This window comes from Lepus europaeus, chromosome 12, assembly GCF_033115175.1.
Source record: "Lepus europaeus isolate LE1 chromosome 12, mLepTim1.pri, whole genome shotgun sequence".
Taxonomy (NCBI): domain Eukaryota; kingdom Metazoa; phylum Chordata; class Mammalia; order Lagomorpha; family Leporidae; genus Lepus; species Lepus europaeus.
Window position 1 is genome coordinate 62806473 of NC_084838.1, and position 23167 is coordinate 62829639.

Genomic DNA, 23167 nt, shown 5'->3' on the forward strand with positions numbered 1-23167 from the left:
GAAAAAGCAAATATATTTATGTGTTCATGAAATCTATAGTTTGTTCAGAAAGAAATGTGTGAATATTTGCTTTCATTAAGCACAACTGGAAAATTTCAGAGTCTGCACAAGATATCTTTATCAAGAACAAAGTTTTTAATGTTATTTTTGAGCCAGTGCTTCATCATGATGAAGTAGAAATGCACAGCCATTACAAAGACTTAAAGCAAGAGCCCTGGTGAAACATGAATCTGTATTCCATGTTCTGTGGGAGTTAGAAAGAAGAGACGAGGCAAAATGGGGGTCTTGAAGATGTAAGCTGTCTAAATTTGGCAGAGCAAATTGGACTAATAATGGTCAAGGTGCCTGGATAATCAGGGTCCAGAATTTATAGTCCTGCAGCATTGTCACTTGAGATTTACTTGGCATTATTTTGGCTGAGAATTGCCATATCTCAGGATTATGTACACTCACAAGTCCAGAGGAGAAATCTGGTGATGGATCAAGCAAAGAAGATGCACAGCGATCTTGGAAGGCATACAGCTCAGAAGAATCTGGCAATAGTGGGGATAAAGAAGGTTTATGACATTGTTGATATTGGGAAGGGGGAGGGCCATCACAGTTGCTTGATTAATATCATACAGATGGTACATGGATGAATATAAATTCAATTCCAGATCTTTTTCTTAAATCAAAATTCTTTCTGTTGTAACATATGGTCTACAGAAAAGAAGAAATAAAGATACCATCAATTAAAATGAATCATTCTTTAGCAAGTATGGAAGCTTTTCCTAGCAACAGAATCTATTTGAACCAAAGTAAGAATATAGTGCCAATGTACCATTGTAGAACAAACAATACAGCTGTTTTATATCACAACACATCTGGTTGGAAAGTGAAACATTTTGATAATAGATATATAGCCTTATGATATATCTTTAAGATTAAATTTGTGAAATTAATTCTTTAATTTTAAACAAATGATTTTATACAATGTGAATACTTTACTACCACATCTGCAGTTATCTTTTCCTAAGTCATAGGTTAAAAGTTAATTGTTAATTGCCTGATCAGTGACAACTAACCGAGCACCTAAAAGGAAACCTGTGGAAGTGAAATGGATACTATGAGAAACAATGACTTGATCAGCCCTTGTCCTGACTGTGGAGGAACAACTTACTATTTTATTCCTTTTAGTATTTTTTTGTTCTACTTAATACCATTGGTTGAACTCTTTAATTAACGCACAACTATTCTTAGGTGTTTAAATTTAACTGAAAGAGATCCCTGTTAAATATAAGAGTGGGAATAAGAGAGAGAAGAGATGTACAGTTCGGCACATGCTCAATCGGACTTGCCACTAATGCTAGAGTTAGAAACGTGCCATGGGATTCGGATTCAATCCCATCAAGGTGGCATGTACCAATACCATCTCACTAGTCAGGGTGATCAGTTTCAGTTCATAATTGATCATAATGATAGGAGTAAGAGTCAAAGGGATCACATAAACAAGACTAGTGTCTGCTAATTTTAACTGATAGAATTAAAAAGGAGAGAATGATCCAACATGGGAAGAGGGAGACACAGCAGACTCTTAGAATGCCAGATGTCCTAAACAGCACTCTGGCCTCAGAATCAGCCCTTAAGGTGTTTGGATCTAGCTAAAAAGCCCATGAGAGTATTTCAGGCATGGAAAGCCAAGACACTCTGGAAAAAAAAAAAAAAGAAGAAGAAGACCTAAATGAAAGATCTCAGCGAGTGAGATCCCAGTGGAAAGAACTGGTCATCAAAGAAGGAGGTACCTTTCTCTGAAGGGAGGAGAGAACTTCCACTTCGACTATGACCTTGTCTAAATAAGATTGGAGTTGGTGAACTCAAGAGGCTTCCTTAGCTTTGGCAGCTCATGACGAGAGCCTAGGGTGATTACTGATGCCATAAACAAAAGTGTCAATTGTTAAATCAACAACAGGAGTCACTGTGCACTTACTCCCCATGTAGGATCTCTGTCCTTAATGTGTTGTACTATATGAATTAACGGTGTAACTAGTACTCAAACAGTACTTTATACTTAGTGTTTCTGTGTTGGTGCAAATCTTTACTTAATATATACTAAATTGATCTTCTGTACATAAAGATAATTGAAAATGAATCTTGATGTGAATGGGATGGGAGAGGGAGTGAGAGATGGGATGGTTGCGGGTGGGAGGGTGGTTATGGGGGGGGGGAGCCACTATAATTCAAAAGTTATACTTTGGAAATTTATATGTATTACATAAAAGTTAAAAAAAGTAAATTGACTGAATTGCTACTGAACTCATTTTTATAAAATGGGAGAATTATATGGGATTCATTGATACCAACTATCATGATAGGGTCAAAAGTGATTTCAACTTCAAAACAAAATACTTCTATTAGAATTTTGGTTTACTATAGAGTTAAATGATATTGTATAATTTTCCAGTTATTTGAGCCCTAATTGTACCCTCTGAAAAAGTGAAGATATTGTTAAACATTTTTATCTAGTACTTAAAGCCTATGAAAGCATTTGAAATGTGTGTAATTCATAGAAAGGCAAGATTGGACTTCTAAATGTTTCACTTACCATTGATGTTTCATAGAATATAATATTCAAATCCCACTTTTGAATACTATAAATGTATCAGGACTTAGACCTACAGATGTAATGAGGTCACTGAAAGAATTTGGGTGCTTTGATAAACTCTATTATAATTTTTCTAAGCAAAAGTCTAATGCCCCATGTATGCCTGGAGACTCCACTGACTTCCTTCCTTTCCTGGAATATGAGACAATGTAGGTTTCATTTCTCACAGAAAAAATGAGCTGGTACACTGAATCCCAGGAGAATGCCACCTTAGCTTTATTGATAATTGTCACAGGTTTGCCAAAACAAAACCTTATAGAATGTGATGCCAGCCCTACCAAACTTTCCTTGCCACCACATGCTTTGTTTTATCTTTTGGTTCACCTACATAGTCCCACTTTCTTTCTCATTTACAGATAATGGAGCACAAAATATGTGAAATGTAAATATTTATAAGCCCCTAAATATGCAACAGCTCCTTTGCTACCTGAATATTGGTGCTTATTGTTCTAACCCCCATAGGGATGGGGTGGATTATCAGTTTCAGGGTATATTCACCCTCTGCTATGGCCATGCCTACCACTTGGAGATTGCAGCATGCTTTGTTTCCATGCTTACTGATTAACTCAACATCATAGCTGATTCTCTCAAATGATTATAGCTTCAGCAAGTCAATAGAGAGCCTCATTTTATCTCTTTATTAAATCATAGCTTTAGAGGTATTTATCCAATTTAACTTTCTTGGGATATTTTTTCCATTCTTGCTATGAAGGCGTTTCCCTTTTTTCAATCAGAAATGCATTGAACTCAAAGTGTAAAGATGGCACTCTTTTTTTTTTTTATGGCTGTCATATATCTTGTTGTGATTGTTATTCTGGTTTTTGTTTCTTTTTTTCTAAAGAACCCAAGTATTTTTTTAGCTTTTATTTAATGAATATAAATTTCCAAAGTATAGCTTATGGGTTACAATGGCTTCTCCCCCCCCATAACTTCCCTCCCACCCGCAACCCTCCCCTTTCCTGCTCTCTCGCCCCTTCCATTCACATCAAAATTCATTTTTAATTCTCTTTATATACAGAAAATCAGTTTAGTATATATAAAGTAAAGATTTCCACCGTTTGTGCTCACATAGCAACATAAAGTGAAAAAATACTCTTGGAGTACTAGTTATAGCAATAAATCACAGTGTACAGCACATTAATGACAGAGATCCTACATGATATATTTTTTTAAAAGTTGATTAATTTTCTATGTAATTTCCAATTTAACACCAAGTTTTTTTTTTTTTCATTTCCAATTATCTTTATATACTGGAGATCGATTCAGTATATACTAAGATTTCATCAGTTTGCACCCACACAGAAACACAAAGTGTAAAAATACTGTTTCAGTACTAGTTACAGCATTACTACACATTGGACAACCCATTAAGGACAGATCCCACATGGGACGTAAGTACACAGTGACTCTTGATGTTGATTTAACAATTTAACACTCTTGTTTATGGCATTAATAATCTCCCTAGGCTCTAGTCATGAGTTGCCGAGGCTATGGAAGCCTTTAGGGTTCACCGACTTCGATCTTATTCCGACAGGGTCATAGTCAAAGTGGAAGTTCTCTCCTCCCTTCAGAGAAAGGTACCTCCTACTTTGATGGCCCCATTCTTTCCACTGGGATCTCACTCACTGAGATCTTTCATTTAGGTCTTCTTCTTCTTTTTTTTTTTTTCCAGAGTGTCTTGGCTTCCCATGCCTAAAATACTCTCATAGGCACTTCTGCCAGATCTGAATGCCTTATGGGCTGATTCTAGGCCAGAATGCTATTTAGGACATCTGCCATTCGATGAGTCTGCTGTGTCTCCCACTTCCCATGTTGGATCGTTCTCTCCCTTTTTGATTTTATCAGTTAGTATTAGCAGACACTAGTCTTGTTTGTGTGATCCCTTTGACTCTTAGACCTATCAGTGTGATCAATTGTGAGCTGAAATTGATCACTTGGACTAGTGAGATGGTATTGGTACATGCCACCTTGATGGGATTGTATTGGAATCCCCTGGCACGTTTCTAACTCCACCATTTGGGGCAAGTCCTATTGAGCATGTCCCCAATTGTACATCTCCTCCCTCTCTTTTTCTCATTCTTATATTTAACCGGGATCACTTTTCAGTTAAAATTTAAACACCTAAGAATAATTGTGTGTTAATTACAGAGTTCCACCACTAGTACTAGATCAAAAAAATACTAAAATGGATAAAGTATTACATTGTACAACAACAGTCAGCACAAGAGCTGATCAAGTCACTGTTTCTCATAGTGTCCCTTTCACTTCCACAGGTTTCCCCTTTGGTGCCTAGTTAGTTGTCACCAATCAGGGAAAACAAATGATATTTGTCTCTTTGGGACTGGCTTAATTCACTCAGCATGATGTTTTCCAGATTCCTCCATCTTGTTGTAAATGACCGGATTTCATTGTTTTTGACTGCTGTATAGTATTCTATAGAGTACATGTCCCATAATTTCTTCATCAAGTCTACTGTTGATGGGCCTTTGGGTTGGTTCCAGGTCTTAGCTATTGTGAATTGATCTGCAATAAACATTAATGTGCAGATCGCTTTTTTGTTTGCCAATTTAATTTCCTTTTGGTAAATTCCAAGGATTGGGATGGCTGGGTTGAATGGTAGGGTTATATTCAGGTTTCTGAGGAATCTGCAGACTGACTTCCATAGTGGCTTAACCAGTTTGCATTCCCACCAACAGTGGAGAACCCAAGTATTTCTTACTGAGAGTCAAAACAAGTCAGAAGGTTATACATTTTACATTTTCTTTGATATGTTTACAATAGTGGGGTTTGTTGGGCCATTAAATTGGCCATTTAACCATCAGTTATTTTTAGACAAGATTAGAAATTCATAATCATTGAATCTACACTTAATCAATTGAAAAGGCTTTATCAATAATGTATTCCAAAATTTTTGGGTGGCCAATGAAAAATTTGGGGTCCAGGAGACAAAATAACTTATTCAAAATGAACTATTAAATCAAGAGAAGTGGCAGAACTGAAACTGGGGGCTTCCTGTTTTGGTTCAAATGCTCTGTTCCTATCTGCTGCCTGATTCCCACAAATGCCTTCAATAGCCAGGGCCAAGAGAAGCCGGTAGCCAGGAACTCAATCCATCTCTCCCACATAGGTGTCAGGGACTCAGCTGCTTAAGCTGTCACCATTCCTGCTTTATCAGGGAGCTGGAGTTGGGAGCAGAGCCAGGAGTTGATCACTGGCACTGCAATGTGGGACATGGGAGTCTTCACCAGTGTTTTATTTTTAAACTTTTATTTAATAAATATAAATTTTGAAAGTACAACTTTTGGATTAGAGCAATTTTCCCCCCATAACCACCCTCCCACCCACAAACCATCCCATCTCTTACTCCCTCTCCCATCCCATTCTTCATTAAGATTCATTGTTAATTTCCTTATATACAGACGATCAACATAGTATAGCTCTCTCTGTCTATCTTTCTGCCTCTAAAATAAAGAAATAAATACAATTTTTATAGATGTATTTCTGTAAAACTAAAAGTCAATTAAATCTGTCCTTAATGTGTTGTCTAATGTGCAGTGATGCTATAACTAGTACTGAAACAGTATTTTTACACTTTGTGTCTCTGTGTGGGTACAAACTGATGAGATCTTTACTAATTATATACTGAATCGATCTTCTGTATATAAAGATAATTGGAAACGAAAAAAAAACCTGGTGTTAAATTGGAAATGGCATAGAAAATTAATTAATTTTTAAAAAAAAATATTATGTAGGATCTCTGTCTTTAATGTGCTGTACACTGTTATTTAATGTTATAACTAGTACTCCAACTGCATTTTTTTCATTTCGTGTTGCTATATGGGGGCAAACTGTTGAAATCTTTACTTAATATATGCTAAACTGATCTTCTGTATATAAAGAGAATTGAAAATGAATCTTGATGTGAATGGAAGGGGAGAGGGAACGGGAAAGGGGAGGGTTGCGGGTGGGAGGGAAGTTATGAGAGGGGGAAAGCCATTGTAACCCATAAGCTGTATTTTGGAAATTTGTATTCATTAAATAAAAGTTTAATAAATAAAAAAAGTCAATTAAATCATAAATGAAAATATTGAAATGTCACAATGCATCCTATATGTAAGTAAAATTGCTATAGCTCAATAAAAATAAAATATTTTAAACAAATAAAAATTAAGTATAAATAAACATAAAGCAAAGTACTGAGCAAAAATGAAATATAGGACAAAGATATTTTCAAGCTTGTAGCAGGAGAAGTCTTCAAATAGTTCATAGAAAATGCAAATTACCGAAAAACTATGTGTATATCTCAAAATGTTTTTGCATCAAAATAAACTTTTCTTTTAGTCTCCCTCCAAAAAAAAAAATGCTCTGTTCCAATTCCCCACCATGATTCAGGTATTTCCCACTATATGTGAACATATCACAATAGATGACAATGGTGATAAAATTATGTACATTATCAGTGGAATCCCTTGGGTGAGGGCCCATTCATAAAATGGTCAGTGTATGCACTGGGGTCCCAGACTGCCTATATTCAAACCCTTACTGAGCCTCTAGTAGCTATAAGACATGAACGAGTTACTTCTCAATCATTCTGTGACTTATTTTTTTATATTTATAATAAATATAAAGACAGTTCTTGATGGAAAAATTTTTGATGAATATTAAATTAGTTAATACCACTGCCTAGAATATAATAGAAAGCCCTCCATTTACATAGTGTCTGCCAAATAAGAAGCTGCTATTAATGTTATTGCCAACCCACTTCACAAACAAAGCCACCCAAGTTTTCTTTTTCTTTTTGGCAATGCAGAACTAGAGAGAGAGAGAGAGAGAGAGAGAGAGAACCTTTCATTCACTGGTTCACTGTCCACATCCTTAAATAACCAGGGCAAGACCAGGCCAAAGCCAGAAGTCCAGAATTCAATCCAGGAAGTTGGATCAAAAGCAGAGCCAGAACTTGAATACTGCTATATGGGATGCAGGTGTTCTAAGTGGTGACTTGCCCATCCTCAAACTTAAGATTTATTCAAGTGTTCTGAAAAGTAATATACAATTTAGAGTACTTTTTTTCTCAAAATTATCTGTAAGACAAATAAATGAGTTCCATGATTTAGTTGTGAAGAAACCTTAGCAACATTTTATATTTATTAACTGACAATGTGTTAACAGTTAATGTTTGAACATGATACACAACATTTTACTGATGATTCTTTTTCTTTTTCGGTATTATTGTTATTCTCTTCGAGCTGCAGATAATAGTAGTGTTCAGTGCTATTTAATAAAATTTAATTGAAATGAGATTTGACTGTCAGAAATAAAACCAGAAAACAGAACTTTAAATAGCTTTTTCATTTTACAAAAATGAGAAATTACATGAAAATATGCTTTCTGAAACATCCAACAGGTAATGTAGCCTTCCCTAAAAAAGCATGAAATACTTTTTCAAGGCAGAAGTACTTTTGTTTTTACTGCTGCAGTGTTAAGCATATGAGGCAAGTGGAGTTGCCCAGCAGAGATAAATGGCAGGAAGAGTGATGAAGAAACCAGCTTCATCTCTGAGTGTCTCTTGGGGCAGTGCAAGGCCATTCACAGATTTCTTTCCAAACTCCCCAGTATGTCAGTGAAATGTAAAAGCAGACATTAATTAATTTTCCATTTTTCATTGTGAAAAAATGGTTAACATAAAGAAATCATTAAATTATTTTAGTCTATAATACAAATCCCTGCCAAAGCTTGTACAAAACCCTGCTGTTAAAAGATTCACTTTTCTTGTAACTTCTAACACCAGAAAACAGTTCCCTTTCCCTTTCTAGCTATTTCCAGCTATGGTTGGAGGGTTGGGTAAGATGCATTATATAGAAGAGTGATGTCATGTTTTATAACATTCATATCTATCCTGCTTTAATACCACCCTAAAGCAAAGCTAGCTTTCCTGCACAAGGATTCAGAGCATCAAACACATTTTCCCAAAATGGTTCACAGCACATGATTCATTTGACTGAATAGTTACACAGAGTATGCTCATTTTATTTTAAATTCCCTGTAGCTAATAAAAGGATAAGAATTCTATTTCATGAAAGGTCACATGGTAAAATAGTATTTGAGTTAACAGAAACTTTGAAGACCTTTTTATCCAACACTCTGATGTGATAAATGAGTACAAACCAAGTGGTATTGCTTGCTCAAGGTCATACACTGGTTATTTTCTTTCCAGAGCAAATTTTAAATTAATTAACTAGAAAGACAGAGAGACAGAAAAACAGAGAGAAAGAGAATCCCATCCACTGGTTACTCCTCAAATGCCCATAACAGTCATGGCTAGGCTTTCTTTAAAACCAGGAACCAGGGCTCAACTCACCTCTCTCACATGGGTAGGAGGACCCAATGACTTAGCCATGACCACTGTGTCCCATCCTTTGCATTAGCAGGAAGCTGGTGTTAGGAAATGCCATCAGATGCAGAACCCAGGTGCTTCAATGTGAGATGCAGGCATCTTAATTAGAGGTCTTAACTGGTAGACCAAACTCTTGCCCCTTCAGGAAATTTTGGAGCATCCTTCCAGAACACAATTGCTGTGCCTTTTTCCATCCCTTCAAGAGATTAAAGATAAGCATAAATCTCTACACAGTGGACAGTTTCCATGCCTCTGGGTTATTTCTTATTCTTTGACTTGTTCCTGTCATGTTTTCTGGTAGCCTTTATGTCCACTCCCACAATAACCTAGTAAACATTGAGAAAGTCACCAAAAAAAAATTTTTAAGGGAAAGAGTTTATTGGGAAAAACCCAGCAGACTGGAGGGAAGGGGTGAAGAGGGAGAAGGAGAGTAAGGGAGAAAGTAGAGAGAGGAGAGGAGAGAGGGGAGTGAGAGAGGAGAGAAGGCTAGAGAGAGTCCAAAATTTTGAAATTTCTCTAAACTGCTTATTGATCACATCTTTCCTTGGCTCCCAACTGATGTTTTGCAGGTATCTAAGAGAAGAATGATTTATTTATATGTCAAATATTTAATGATTTTTTGTTTTAATTCAATAAGAAAACTGCTGTTAATCATACAAGTATCTGACCTTCTCAACTGTTGATATCTTTGCTGCCAAAAAAAAAAAAAAAATCAATTGAAGATGGCAGAGTAGGGAGGGAGCTTGCTGCTTAAGTCTAGGAGAAGATAGTTTTTAAAAAAGTGGAAAAAAATGCAGTCCCAGGGAAGAGTTTGAAATAAAACAGAAAAGGAAATTCTACGAAAATTAGGGGAACACTGTGGACCTACATGGAGGGTGAAGACGTACACAACTTAGGACCCCACCAGTCGAGAACCTCCTCACCAGCATTGGAGAGCAAGGTGAGGCCAGAATGTAGAAGCCCAAGCCTCTGGCGAAAAAGCTGCAGGAAGAGCCTAATGGGAATCCAACGTGCAGCCCCATGGGGGATAGTGTACCTGCCAAACTAGAGAAGAAAAAACAAAGAGGTGGCATGTTTTCTCTCTCTCCGATCATCTTGCAAAGGCACCCTGTAGCAAGCTGACAGAAAACAGGTGTCATTTTGGACATACGTAACAGCTGCGCCAGCTTGTGTCAGCACCCAGCAACATGACGAGCAGAGACTCCTGAGTCTGGTGGGGAGAACAGACTGGGAGCTGGGTACTCAGGACTGTGGGAGTCTTGTGTACCTATACTGTGAAAACACTGAGGCTGCACAGGAGGATGCCAACAGACAAGAAGAAACAACCCAGCTCCCTGGCCACTTGCATCACAAGCCTCTAGTTATTCCCTGAAAACAGACACTCCACTAATACAATCAGACATAGTCAAAAGATAAAAGCAGCCATAGCAGAAAAATCAAAGAAGGAACCAAGGAGTATCCCCACAAATGCTGAATAACAAACACACCAATCCAAGAAACAAGAAAAAGAAAGACATGACACCCCCAAAAGAACACATACCTTAATTCTAGATTGTGAAAATGAAGAGATTGAAGAAATGCCAGAAACAGAATCAAAATATTGATCATAGGTTTACTTAGAAGTAATCAGAAGCAAATGCATGAAATAATGATATCCATACATGACATGAAAGAAAATTTCTCCCATGAAATTAAGATCATAAAGAGAAATCAAAATGAGATATGAGAAAATAATTAAAATTAGAGAAGAAATCAATAAAATTGTACTAAAAATACAAAAGATCAGCAAGATGAAGAGCTGTTTTTTTGGAAAAATAAACAAAATTGGCACATCATTGGCCCAAATAGCAAAAAAAGGAAAGAGAAGATCCAAATCAATAAAATTAGAGATGAAAAAGGAAATGCAACAACAGACACCACAGAAATAAAAAGAATTATCAGAAATTACTACAGAAAGCTATATGCCAACAAACTGGGAAGCTTAGAACAAATGGATAGATTCCTAGAAGAAACGTACACATACAACTTACCTGAATTGAGCCATGCAGACATAGAAAACCTAAACAGACTCATTATCAAAATGGAAATTAAATAAGTAATAAAGACCTCCCAATGAAGAAAATCCCAGGACCAGATGGCTTCAATGATGAATTCTACTAGACATTTAAAGAAGAACTAACTCCACTTCTTCTAAAGTTACTTAAAACAATTGAAAGGGAAAGAATTCTCCCAACAACCTTCATGTACACGGACAATGCCACGGCTGAAAAAGAACTTCTAAGATAGATCCCAATCACAATAGCTACAAAAAAAATCAAATACCTTAGAATAAATTTAACCAAGGATGTCACAGATCTATGAAGCCGGAATCACCTTAATTCCTAAACCTGAAAAAGATACAACAGAGAAAGAGAACCACAAACCAATTTCCCTTATGGACATAGATGCAAAAATCTTCAACAAAACTCTGGTCAATCAAATCCAATAACATGTCACAAAGATCATTCACCCGGACCAAATGGGATTTATCCCTGGTATGCAAGGATGGTTAAACATTCGCAAATCAATTAATGTGATACATCACATCAAAAAACTGAAGAACAAAAACCATATGATTATCTTTTTTTAACTTTTATTTAATGAATGTAAATTTCCAAAGTACAGTTTATGGATTACAATGGCTCCCCCCACACACAACTTCCCTCCCACCGGCAATCCTCCCCTCTCCCACTTCCTCTCCTCTTCCACTCACATAATGATTCATTTTCAATTATCTTATATACAGAAGATCATTATAGCATATATTAAGTAAAGCTTTCAACAGTTTGCACCCACACAGAAACACAAAGTATAAAATACTGTTTGAGTACTAGTTATAGCATTAAATCACAATGTACAGTACATTAAGGACAGAGATCCTACATGATTATCTTAATAAATGCAGAGAAAGCATTTGATAAAATACAACAACCTTTCATGATGAAAACTTGAAGCAAGCTAGGTTTAGAAGGAACATCCTTCAACACAATCAAGGCAATTTATGATGAACCCATGGTCAGCCTCCTATTGAATGGGGAAAAGTTGGAAGCACTCCTACTAAGATCCAGAACCAGACAAGGATGCCCACTCTTGCTGTTTCTATCAATATAGTCCTGGAAATTTTAGCCAGAGCCATTAGACAAGAAAAAGAAATCAAAGGGATTCAAATCGGGAATGAGGAAATCAAACTATAGCTATTTGCAGATGGCATGATTCTACATATATGGGTCCCAAAAGACTCCACCAAGAAATTATTGGAACTCACAGAAGAGTTTGGTAAAATACCAGGATATAAAATCAATACCAAAAAATCAACAACCATCATGTACACGGACAATGCTACGGCTGAAAAAGAACTTCTAAGATTGATCCCAATCACAATAGCTACAAAAAAAAATCAAATACCTTAGAATAAATTTTACCAAGGATGTCACAGATCTCTATGATGAGAATTATAAAACATTAAAGAAATAGAAGATACAAAAAAATATTCATTAATTGGAAGAATCAATATCATCAAAATGCCCTCTCTTCCAAAAGCAATTTACAGATTCAATGTGATATCAATCAAAGTATCAAAAGACATTCTTCTTACTAGAAAAAATGATGCTGAATTTAATATGGAAACACAGGAGACCTCAAATAGCTAAAGCAATCGTATACAACAAAAACAAAGCCAGAGGCATCACAATACCAGATTTCAAGACATAGTAAAAGTCAATTATCTTTTTTTTTTTTTTTTGACAGGAAGAGTGGACAGTGAGAGAGAGAGACAGAGAGAAAGGTCTTCCTTTTGCCATTGATTCACCCTCCAATGGCCGCTGCGGCCGGCACATTGCACTGATCCGAAGCCAGGAGCCAAGTGCTTCTCCCGGTCCCCCCTGTGGGTGCAAGGCCCAAGGACTTGGGCCATCCTCCACTGCACTCCCGGGCCATAGCAGAGAGCTAGGGCAACTGGGACAGAATCCAGCGCCTCGACAGGGACTAAAACCCGGTGTGCCAGTTCCACAGGCGGAGGATTAGCCTATTGAGCCGTGGCGCCAGCCAAAACAAGGCAATTATAATCAATACAGCCTGGTACTGGTACAAAAACAGATGGATAGGCCAATGGAACAGAATAGAAACACCAGAAATCAATTCAAGCATCTACACCATCTTACACTTGACCAAGGAGCTAAAATCAATTTCTGGAGCAAGGACAGTCTCTTCAACAAATGATGCTGGGAAAACTGGATTTCCAGGTGCAGGAGCATGAAGCTGGGCCCCTAGTTTACATCTTACATGGAAATCCATTCAAAATGGATTAAAGATCCAAATCTACAACCTAATGCCATCAAATTATTAGAGAGCACTGGGGACACCTGGCAAGACACTGGCACAAAGAGTTCCTGGAAAAGACCCCAAGCGCACAGGCAACAAAAGCCAAAATTAACAAACGGCATTACATCAAATTGAGAAGCTTCTGCACTGCAAAAAAACAGTCAGAAAAGTGAAGAGGCAATCGACATATTGGGAGAAATTATTTGTAAACCATGCAACTGATAAAGGGTTAATAACTGGACTATATAAAGAGATCAAGAAACTCCACAACAGCAAAACAAACAACGCAGTTAAGAAATGGGTAAAGTACTTAAGCAGACATTTTTCAAAAGAGGAATTCCAAATGGCCAACAGATACATAAAAGAATTCTCAGGATCACTAGCTGTCAGGAAAATGCAAATCAAAACCATATTGAGGTTTCACTTCACCCCAAGTAGAATGGCTTTCATACAGAAATCAACAAACAACAAATGCTGGGGAGGGCATGGGGAAAAAGTTACCCTAATTCACTATTGGTGGGAATGTAAACTGGTAAAATGACTATGAAAATCAGTTTGGAGATACCTCAGAAATCTGAATATATACCTGCCATATGACCCAGCCATCCCACTCCTGGAAATTTACCCAAGGGAAATGAAATCAGCAAATAAAGAGCTATCTGCACCTCCATGTTTATTGCAGCCCAATTCACAATAGCTGAGACATGAAATCAACCTAAATGCCCATCAACTGAAGACTGGATAAAGAAATTATGAGATATGTTCTCTATGGAATACTACACAGCAGTAAAAAATGCAATCCTGTCTATTGCAGCAAAATGTATGAATCTGGAAGACATCACACTTAGTGAAATAAGCCAGTCCCAAAATGACAAAACCATTTGTTCCCCTTGTTCTGTGGTAACTAGCAGAGCACCTAAAAGAAAATATGTAGAAGTGAAATTGACTCTTTGAGAAGCAATGACTTGAACAGCCCTTGTCTTGACTGTCAAAGAACAGGTTTTTTTGTTTGTTTGTTTGTTTGTTTGTTTTTTGTTTTTTTCCCCCTAATGGAGAAAGGGACGGGGAATGGGAGAGGAAGGAGGAGGTGGGGTGAGAGTGGGGGTGGGAAGGCATGAATGATGGGGAGAATCACTATATTCCTAAAGTTGTACTTATGAAATTTGTACTCATTAAATAAACTTTTTTGGGGGGGAAATCAAGCTGAACATCAACAGATTCTCTCACCGTTAAGTGACATGAAAACCTGCACTGTTTCAGAAACTGAAACAGTAAGGGATGCTAGATGCCATGAAAATATTATTTATGGAACAAAAGAAAGTAAAGTATGACAAGTAAATCCAATGTACTATTTTTGCATAATTTTCTTTTATTAATCTAAGATTGTTTTGCAAATGTCTTTTTATAAACCTGTCAAAGGAATTCTTGGCCATTCTAAAACATCTCAGTGTTTTTGTTTATGACTGACCTGTATTGTAAGTGGAGTAATGTTATCTCTTTATTTTTAAGATTTATTTATTTTTTATTTAAAAGTTAAGAGTTACAGAGAAATAGAGAGGGAGAGAGAGAGAGAGAAAGAGAGAGAGAGAGAGAGAGAGAGAGAGATTCCATCCACTGATTAAATTCCCCAATGGTTGCAATGGCTAGGGCTAGGCCAGGCCAAAGCCAAGATTAAGAGCCAGTAGCTTTTTCCATGTCTCCAAGGTAGGTGCAGGGGCTCAAGCACCTGGGCCATCTGCTGCTTTCCCAGCATTATCAGGGAGCTGGTTCAGAAGTTGGAGCAGGGTGATTTGAACTGGCACCCTTTTAGGATGCCAGTGTTGCAGGCAGCGTCTTAACCTGCTATGCCATAGCAACAGCTCCAATGATATATCTTTAACTTTGCTGAACATATATCCTGTACAGGAGCATTAACTGAAAAGCCATTATCAAATGCATGGGAGGCACATGTACATATATTGATGTGGAATTTCTTGCCCTATAGCTATCCTGGTCAGCTGGAAAAATACCTTTGGTTAGTGCAGTTAGTGCCAGAATAACCAATTCTTTATTCTAATGCTAACTATGAATTGCTTTGCCTTTATCTCCCCATGAACTCTTTAGCAAAATAATCTACAAGCCTTCAGGAGTGAACTTGAGTTAACTCAGCTTCTCCCAGTGAGACTCGATGACTGGTGGCTTCTCATTGCTTTGTTAGCCAACAACTGTATAGATACATGTCACAATGAATGCTCTATTTTATATCATAATGTCTGTTATTCACTTGTGGCCATTTTCTGCCTGGAGGTTGATTTCCATGCTGTGTAGCTTATTATTTCTGATACATGCATATCTTAGAAAAGTTATGTTATCTTAGAAAAGTTATCCTACTGTGCATTCTCTTTAACCAGCAAGCAAAACCTTCAATGCAGAAGTGGTCTTGCTAACTGTGCCCTCATACTTTTGTATTAATCTCTAGGATGAACCTTATGAGTGTATCTTACATTAAGGGAAAATGGTTTTTCACAGAGATAAAGACTTATAGTTGATAGTTATGATATAAATTTGACCTAGACTTCAAATATTTTTCCCAAAGAAAAGAGAATAAAGAAGACATGAAGGAGAACACTCTACAGAATTTCATTGAGGACTATTAAATGCACAGAATACTTCCACTGGGATTGATATTACACACTTGATTAGGAGTAATTTCCCTTCAAATTCACCAGAATCCATAAACTAAGTTACAATTATTACATATAATGTTTATGACTTTCATTTTGGTCTCACGTATTTCTTCTGACAACCAATAATATAAGAATCTTTATTTTTCCATAATCATTAAGTCCAAACTACATACTAGGTCCTAATTTTGTCTTTTGAAGTTAATTTTCCCAAAGGAATTTAATTAAATATTATATTACATGCATCAAAATAATAACCTAAATATTGGTTGTAGTGATAATGGATTATTCAGGTTTAGGGTTTCACTCTAAACAACTGTGGAGGACATCAGGTGAAATAATTACTTAGTGGATGTCTGTTGAAAGCCAGAAGTATAAGTAGATATTCTTTACCCTCTCCCTTATATAATGGTTTTTCACTTATGAGATATTTCAAACTTTGTGGAAATATGGTATTTTGCCTGTTTCACATGTATTACTCTTTAGATAATGACACCTCCATTTATGTAAGAAATGTACATATTGTTCTTTTTCTATAGCAAAAGAAAAACTGTGGAACCTTTCTCATTTCTTCAGTTTTTTGAGGGAGGAAAAAGACTATCTTTCATTTGCAGCTTTTCTGGTTAGGTTTGATTTTCTTAGTAGAAGACTCCAAAACAAAGACTTGAGTAGCAACAGTTTGCTTGAAAGAAGATCCACTGGTAGGACAATGAGGAATTGATAAGGGAAGGGAAAGGAGACAGTTGGCTGTGAGCTAATAAGGATCTTCTTGCTATGGGAATCTGGGGCTCAGTCCTTTGGAGAATCTGGACAATGGTGTAGATAGAACACACCTCAAAGTTGAAGGCTGCTCCTGGGTGTTTTAACTCTCCCACACTTGTTGGTTGTTATCCCACATAAAGTCAACAGAAAGCCCTCCACAGAGGGATTGTGATAAGAAGCTACAGGCATGGCTGGAAGCAGTGAGTGCCAAGGGCATGTAAGCGGAGCATCCATATCACTGAATAGGAAGAAAGAAGATGGAGCTACTGGTAACTCTCTGGATTTCTGTGAGATCACTGGACTTGAGTGAGCCTACCTGATGTCAACATAGAGAAGAACGGATCCAGAGAAAAGCAGAAAGGAAAATATAGAAAGATATCAACACTTAAACTAAGCTGAGTTTAAAGGCCAATCTCCAACATCCTAATAAGAATTGATAATTTTTTCCTTCTTTTAATAAAGGCATTAATCTGCCAAGAATGATTCTGCAGTATAAAACCAAATGGATACCTATCAAGGTTGGATTAAACTCTAGTCTGTTGAATCTTGTAGAATTCTATCTGGATAAAAAAATGCTCCCAAGAAAAACAGTACAATTTCTGTCTACGGCCATACCACCCTGAATGCACCCAATCTCATCTGATCTCAGAAAAAAATAGTACATTTCCGTTTTGCACTCTAGACTTTTCTGCAAAGTTTTACGTTTGCATATATGTTATAGCAAGAGGGCACATGCATCATTTTCTCCATCTATAGATTGTCCACAATATCTGTCATACAACAAATCTGAGTAGATTTGTGCCAAAAAAACTATCCCTTAGGGGAAAATATCCATCACCTAATATTAACTCATAATTAAAAATAAAATAATAATAATGACACACCATAATAACAATCATAAACAATAAGAATGGAAAATGATCTCAGAAATTAACAGCCTGATGTTCTCAAACTGTAGTGTTTCCAACTGAACATTAAAAATATTAGCAGAATGGCCTGGAAAAGAAGTAGAAGATGACCCAAATTCTCAAACCCCTGCACCCACATTGAAGACCTGGAAGAGGCTCCTGGCTCTTGGCTTAGGATCGGTTTAGCTCCAGCCGTTGCAGCCAACTAGGAATGAACCAACGGCAAGACACCCCCACCCCAAGCCTCTGCCTCTCTGTAACTCTGCCTTTCAAATAAATGAATAAATATTTAAAAACTATTAGCAGAGTGTAAACAAAAGTCACATGTCCACTGTAATCATGGTGGAACAAGAACAGACATATAAGTACACTAATCAAACAAAACATATAGCAATAAAAATTGATTACCCCTGCTTCAGGCCAACTTCAGTGATTATTATTTCTTTACCATTGACAATAATATCCTTATTTTTTCTCGGGTATCCTAGATTACAAACAAAGAGGACAAACAATGATCAAACTATTTTGCCTTACTGTTATCACTCAATCCAAAACTCTCACCCACTATCCTAAGTTTGCCTTAAAAAGCCTCCAGAACAATCATAAATACTCCAAAAATCCAACCTCCAAATGTCCCCTCTTTGAGGCTCCTCAGGATTACTCTGGTGCATGACTTCATATAGTAAGCCAAAGATACCTAACTACTTGATAATAGATACATATCTGGTGTATCTGGTATTTTGTCTGGTGCATCCACAAAAACACATACACAAAACAATGGAAAAATGGCAAGTGTGTATTGTGTGGCAGAGGGTCTACACTGCAGCTATAGGCCAAGGCCATGATTTGATTCTTATTTCCTTATCAATAATAAAGTTACCATGATAAGACAGATTAAATATGATAGCAATTTATATTTCTTATGGAGCAAGAGGAATCAGAAGTGTCAATTTTGCCAGTTTATTTGGATATCAACACCAATAAAAGTGAAAATTTTGCTTTAAGAGGAGTATTTTCTCACCCTTGCTATAAATATGAGAATTTTTTAATCAGGGAAAAAACATGAAATCATTGAAATAATAATTACTAAAAATAATTTATCTTTATAACTCCCATGTCATACCCCAGCCTCTGGTAATCACAATAGCATTTTCTAAATTTTTACAAACATATTTGAGGGGAGAGAGAGAGAGAGAAACTACCATATTCACATTTGCTGGTTTACTCTGGAAATGGCTGCAATGATCAGGCCTGAAACAGCCTAACGTAGGAGCTGGAGCTCAACCCATGTCCTCCTTTTTGGTGAAAGGAACCCAACTCTGTGAGCCATCACTGCTACCTTCCAGGATCCACATCAGTTTTCCTCAGTGAGGTTTTTATTATTATACAAAATCCAAGTACTCTTGGTCGGACACTTGATCTGGCTGTTAAGATGCTCACATCCTTACCTGAAGTACTTGGGTTCTGTTCCTGGCTTCACGCTCTTGATTCTGGTGCAAACCCTGGGGGACAGTGCTGAGTTCCTAGATTTTGCCTGGTCCAGTCCCAGACATTCCAGGGATTTGAGAGTGAACCAGTACATGGGATTTCCCTGTCTGTGTCTGTCTCTTCACCTCACAAATAGATAAACACAATTGAAAATTTTAAAGTAAAATGTTGTTAAAAATAAAATAAGAGAGGCAATGTGGTCTCTCACTTAGCTTCATAACTCTTGAGAAGGGGGTCTTGTGTATTAATAATTATTCAAGTGGTGTATCTGTGAGGAGATGATCCACAGAACATCTTACTCGGCTACCACTGGGTTCCACCATCTAGTTTTATTTTAATTAAGTCAACAAGTCAGCAAATACACGTCAAATCAATATTATGTATGAACATTATATGAGGGGCTAAAAGAAATACCACACTGTAGTTGCAAAAAATATTACACGATAATGGGAGCTCAGATAGGAATTAAAATAAATGTGGGTAGTTTTGTATATATTCAGAGAAATTTTAAAACCCAAGCTAATCTGCTTTTTACAAAGCATACAAGCATTGGAACTTGGCAAAATAATTATATAATTGTAGCTTTCACATTTTTGTCTTAAATGCCATTTCCATGAAATGAATAATACAATTATACATAATGAAATAGATAATTATTAAACATTGTCAGGTGTTTTATATTTTGCATGCCAAGATCTTGGATTGTTTCTAAAGAGAATAAAGAGAAAATCAGTGTTTTGACCATTATGCACAATTCTAGGGTATAATTGTAGAAGATTGTAGGGTATTTTATAGTAAGATTCATCTGAAGACACTATTTGCAAAACTATATTTGACTGTTTTTTCTTGCAGCCTTACAACATGCCTCCAAAAAGAACTGGTATTTTTGGTTTCTTTAAAGGGAAACAAATGAATCCATTAGTTCTCTCCATGTGACCTTACACTAGGAAACTGAATTCTAAGTCCTCCAAACAATCTCTAGCTAGCTTATAGCAAATGAAGACTTCTGGGATAGGTGGTATTCTGGGTCCTTCATAAGAAGAAGCAGTGCACAAAGATGAACTGGAAAATTGATCATCCTCACCTATTAAATTTCATGAAACAAGTAAACAAAATATATAATACAAGTTTGCTGCTCATGTTGTAAAAATGTATTTTAAATTCTCCCCTTGGCACTTTCTTTAGGAACTGCACATTTACAGTTCCAAGTTATTACTTGTGAGATTTTCTTTTAATCACCTTTTAATAGAATTGGCATTATCACCAAATACAACTAGGCAGAACCACTTACAGATATTTGTCAAATGTTTAGTAGGAGACCTAGACCATTACAAACATATTTCTCACAAAAAAGTAATTTTCATTTTCTTCCCGAATGACAGTGTAGTTATTAGACTCCATCTCTAAGATGCCTACAAGCAAATTTAATTAGTCAGTTAAATGAAACTGTCAGAAATTTAAGAAACATTTTTGTAGTAAATTATAGCCCTAGGTATTTCTTAATTTGCTTTGTGTAACTTCAACTGGAAAGTATGTTTATAATATTCTATTTGTTCAGCATGGATGAAGGTCACTTCACATTTACTTTCATCTTCAAATCGCCTGGCCATTTCACAGCTGTTTGAATTTTAATAAGAGGGAACCAGTTTGGAGGAATCAGAGAGAAAAAAGAAAAAAAATAACATTTGGCATTTATGAGGTTTATAATAATTCTACTCTTGAAATCTATGGAATGAGGCTTATGTTATTGTTTCAAGTCATAAGTTATGGAAATTAATTCTACAGACAAAATTAATAGGTGTAAAATTATGGTAATTAGAGTCATGGTAACCAGATATCTTTATTCATTAAAAGCCAGGTCCTATACAATGGGTCAGAAACTGTTTCACAAAATCATCAACTTTGATTAGGTGAATCTTTTTTATAGCATATTTAAGTGTTGAATTGAAATTATTCAGAATGTCTATGTATTAAAGAATGATTTTCTCCCTCTACCCAAAGAAAAGCCAGAAAATAAGTAAAAGTTAAAAGGAGACCAATAGAAAACACCACATATAATTGTAAGTACCTATATATACACACACACATGGTTTCCCCATTTTAATTGTTTTTTATATGCTTGTCTTTTTTTAAAGTTAAGAGCCTGATAATCTTCCATCATTTCCTTTGAAGTTTTATTTTAAGATAACAAATAAAGAATTCAATTAATTTTTTTTTCAGCTAGGTACTTTGACATCAAATCTCTTTGTGCCTTTTATCATCTTCTTTTAAGTGGAATCACTAATTAAAGAATTTGATATTGGAGAAGAAACTATGAGAACATAATGTAAATATGAAAGTGTGGCAAGGAAAACTAATTATTCCCAAAGAGAAAACAAGAGTTGATATGGAAATAAGCACATATACATCTGAGTTCTGATAGCAGCACCATACATGTTTGGGCAAGAGCTATGCAACATAAGTGAGACATTAAAGTATAAAACAAATGGAATTAAAGGTGTTTTGTTCCATTCAAATTACAGTAGACACAAGTTAAAGCTTCATGATTCCACTAGAACACTGAACTCCTTGATATTTTTATTCGTGAAAACTTTATGGAGTTTATTTGGATGTCTGAGACTCACACAGCAAAAATATACAGCATTTTGAACTTTGCGGGTGATCTTGCAGCATAGGAGAAAAATATGAATCATGGCATCACCCTCACCCATATTAACATTTATTGTTTTACTCACTTACTCTGACCATGTAAATCTCATTATCAGAAAGCCTAATGTTTAGAAATACAAAAGGAGGCCAGCGCCGCGGCTCAATAGGCTAATCCTCCGCTTGCCTAGTTGGCACACCGGATTCTAGTCCAGGTCAGGTCGGGGCGCTGGATTCTGTCCTGGTCGCTCCTCTTCCTGTCCAGCTCTCTGCTGTGGCCCAGGAGGGCAGTGGAGGATGGCCCAAGTGCTTGGGCCCTGCACCCGCATGGGAGACCAGGAGAAGCACCTGGCTCCTGGCTTTGGATCAGTGCGGTGCGCCAGCCACAGTGTAACAGCTGCAGCGGCCATTGTGGGGTGAACCAATGGCAAAGGAAGACCTTTCTCTCTGTCTCTCTCTCACTGTCCACTCTGCCTGTCAAAAATAAAAATAAAATAAAATAAAATAAAATAAAATAAAAACAAAAGGAAACAAAACAAAAGATTCTGGATTGGGGCTTATAAGAACTGAATCCTGGTTTCTATAATTATGATGGGAATGTCATATCTATATCTTGGCCTTTTGGTTTTTTAGCTTTATTTTTGAAATGTGTTTGCCAATATTCATGTTAATAGGCTGTTTTGAGTATAGGTCAAATGAGCAATGACCATGTAGTTATTTTGTAAAATTTGCAACCCTTGTAAAAACTGTTTTGAGACTTATTTTGTGTTAACAATTTTGAAGGGTTATTGGAACGTTCTGATATAATTATATAATGGAAATCAAGGATTGAGGCTACACCTTCGAAAATAGAAGAAATAATCACTCATAAGTGACTGTTATAATTACCAATATTAACCTTAGGCAGTTATAGATATGAATTCTGAAAACAACATAAAGAAAGTTAGACCTCATTGTCTATGGTCTAGATGTAGCAGAATTCAGTTGTGTCTGAGGGTGATCCAGGATTGGAGGGAGCAGATAGTTTCCATTTCGTGGATAAAGCCTATAAATCAGGCAGCTAAACATATCTATGAGACCATGTTTTGATTATGTTGATAACATTAATAATTTTATAACAACTTATCTATACTAACAAGCACCTTCTGAGTACTGCTTAAAATTCATTATATATATATATATATATATTAATTTATTTATTTATTTTGATATAAAGAAATAGAGAGAGCTACAGATACTTATTTGGGAGATAAAGAAACAGAGAACTGCCATCCCCAAATGCACACAATCGTCCCAGAGGCTGAAG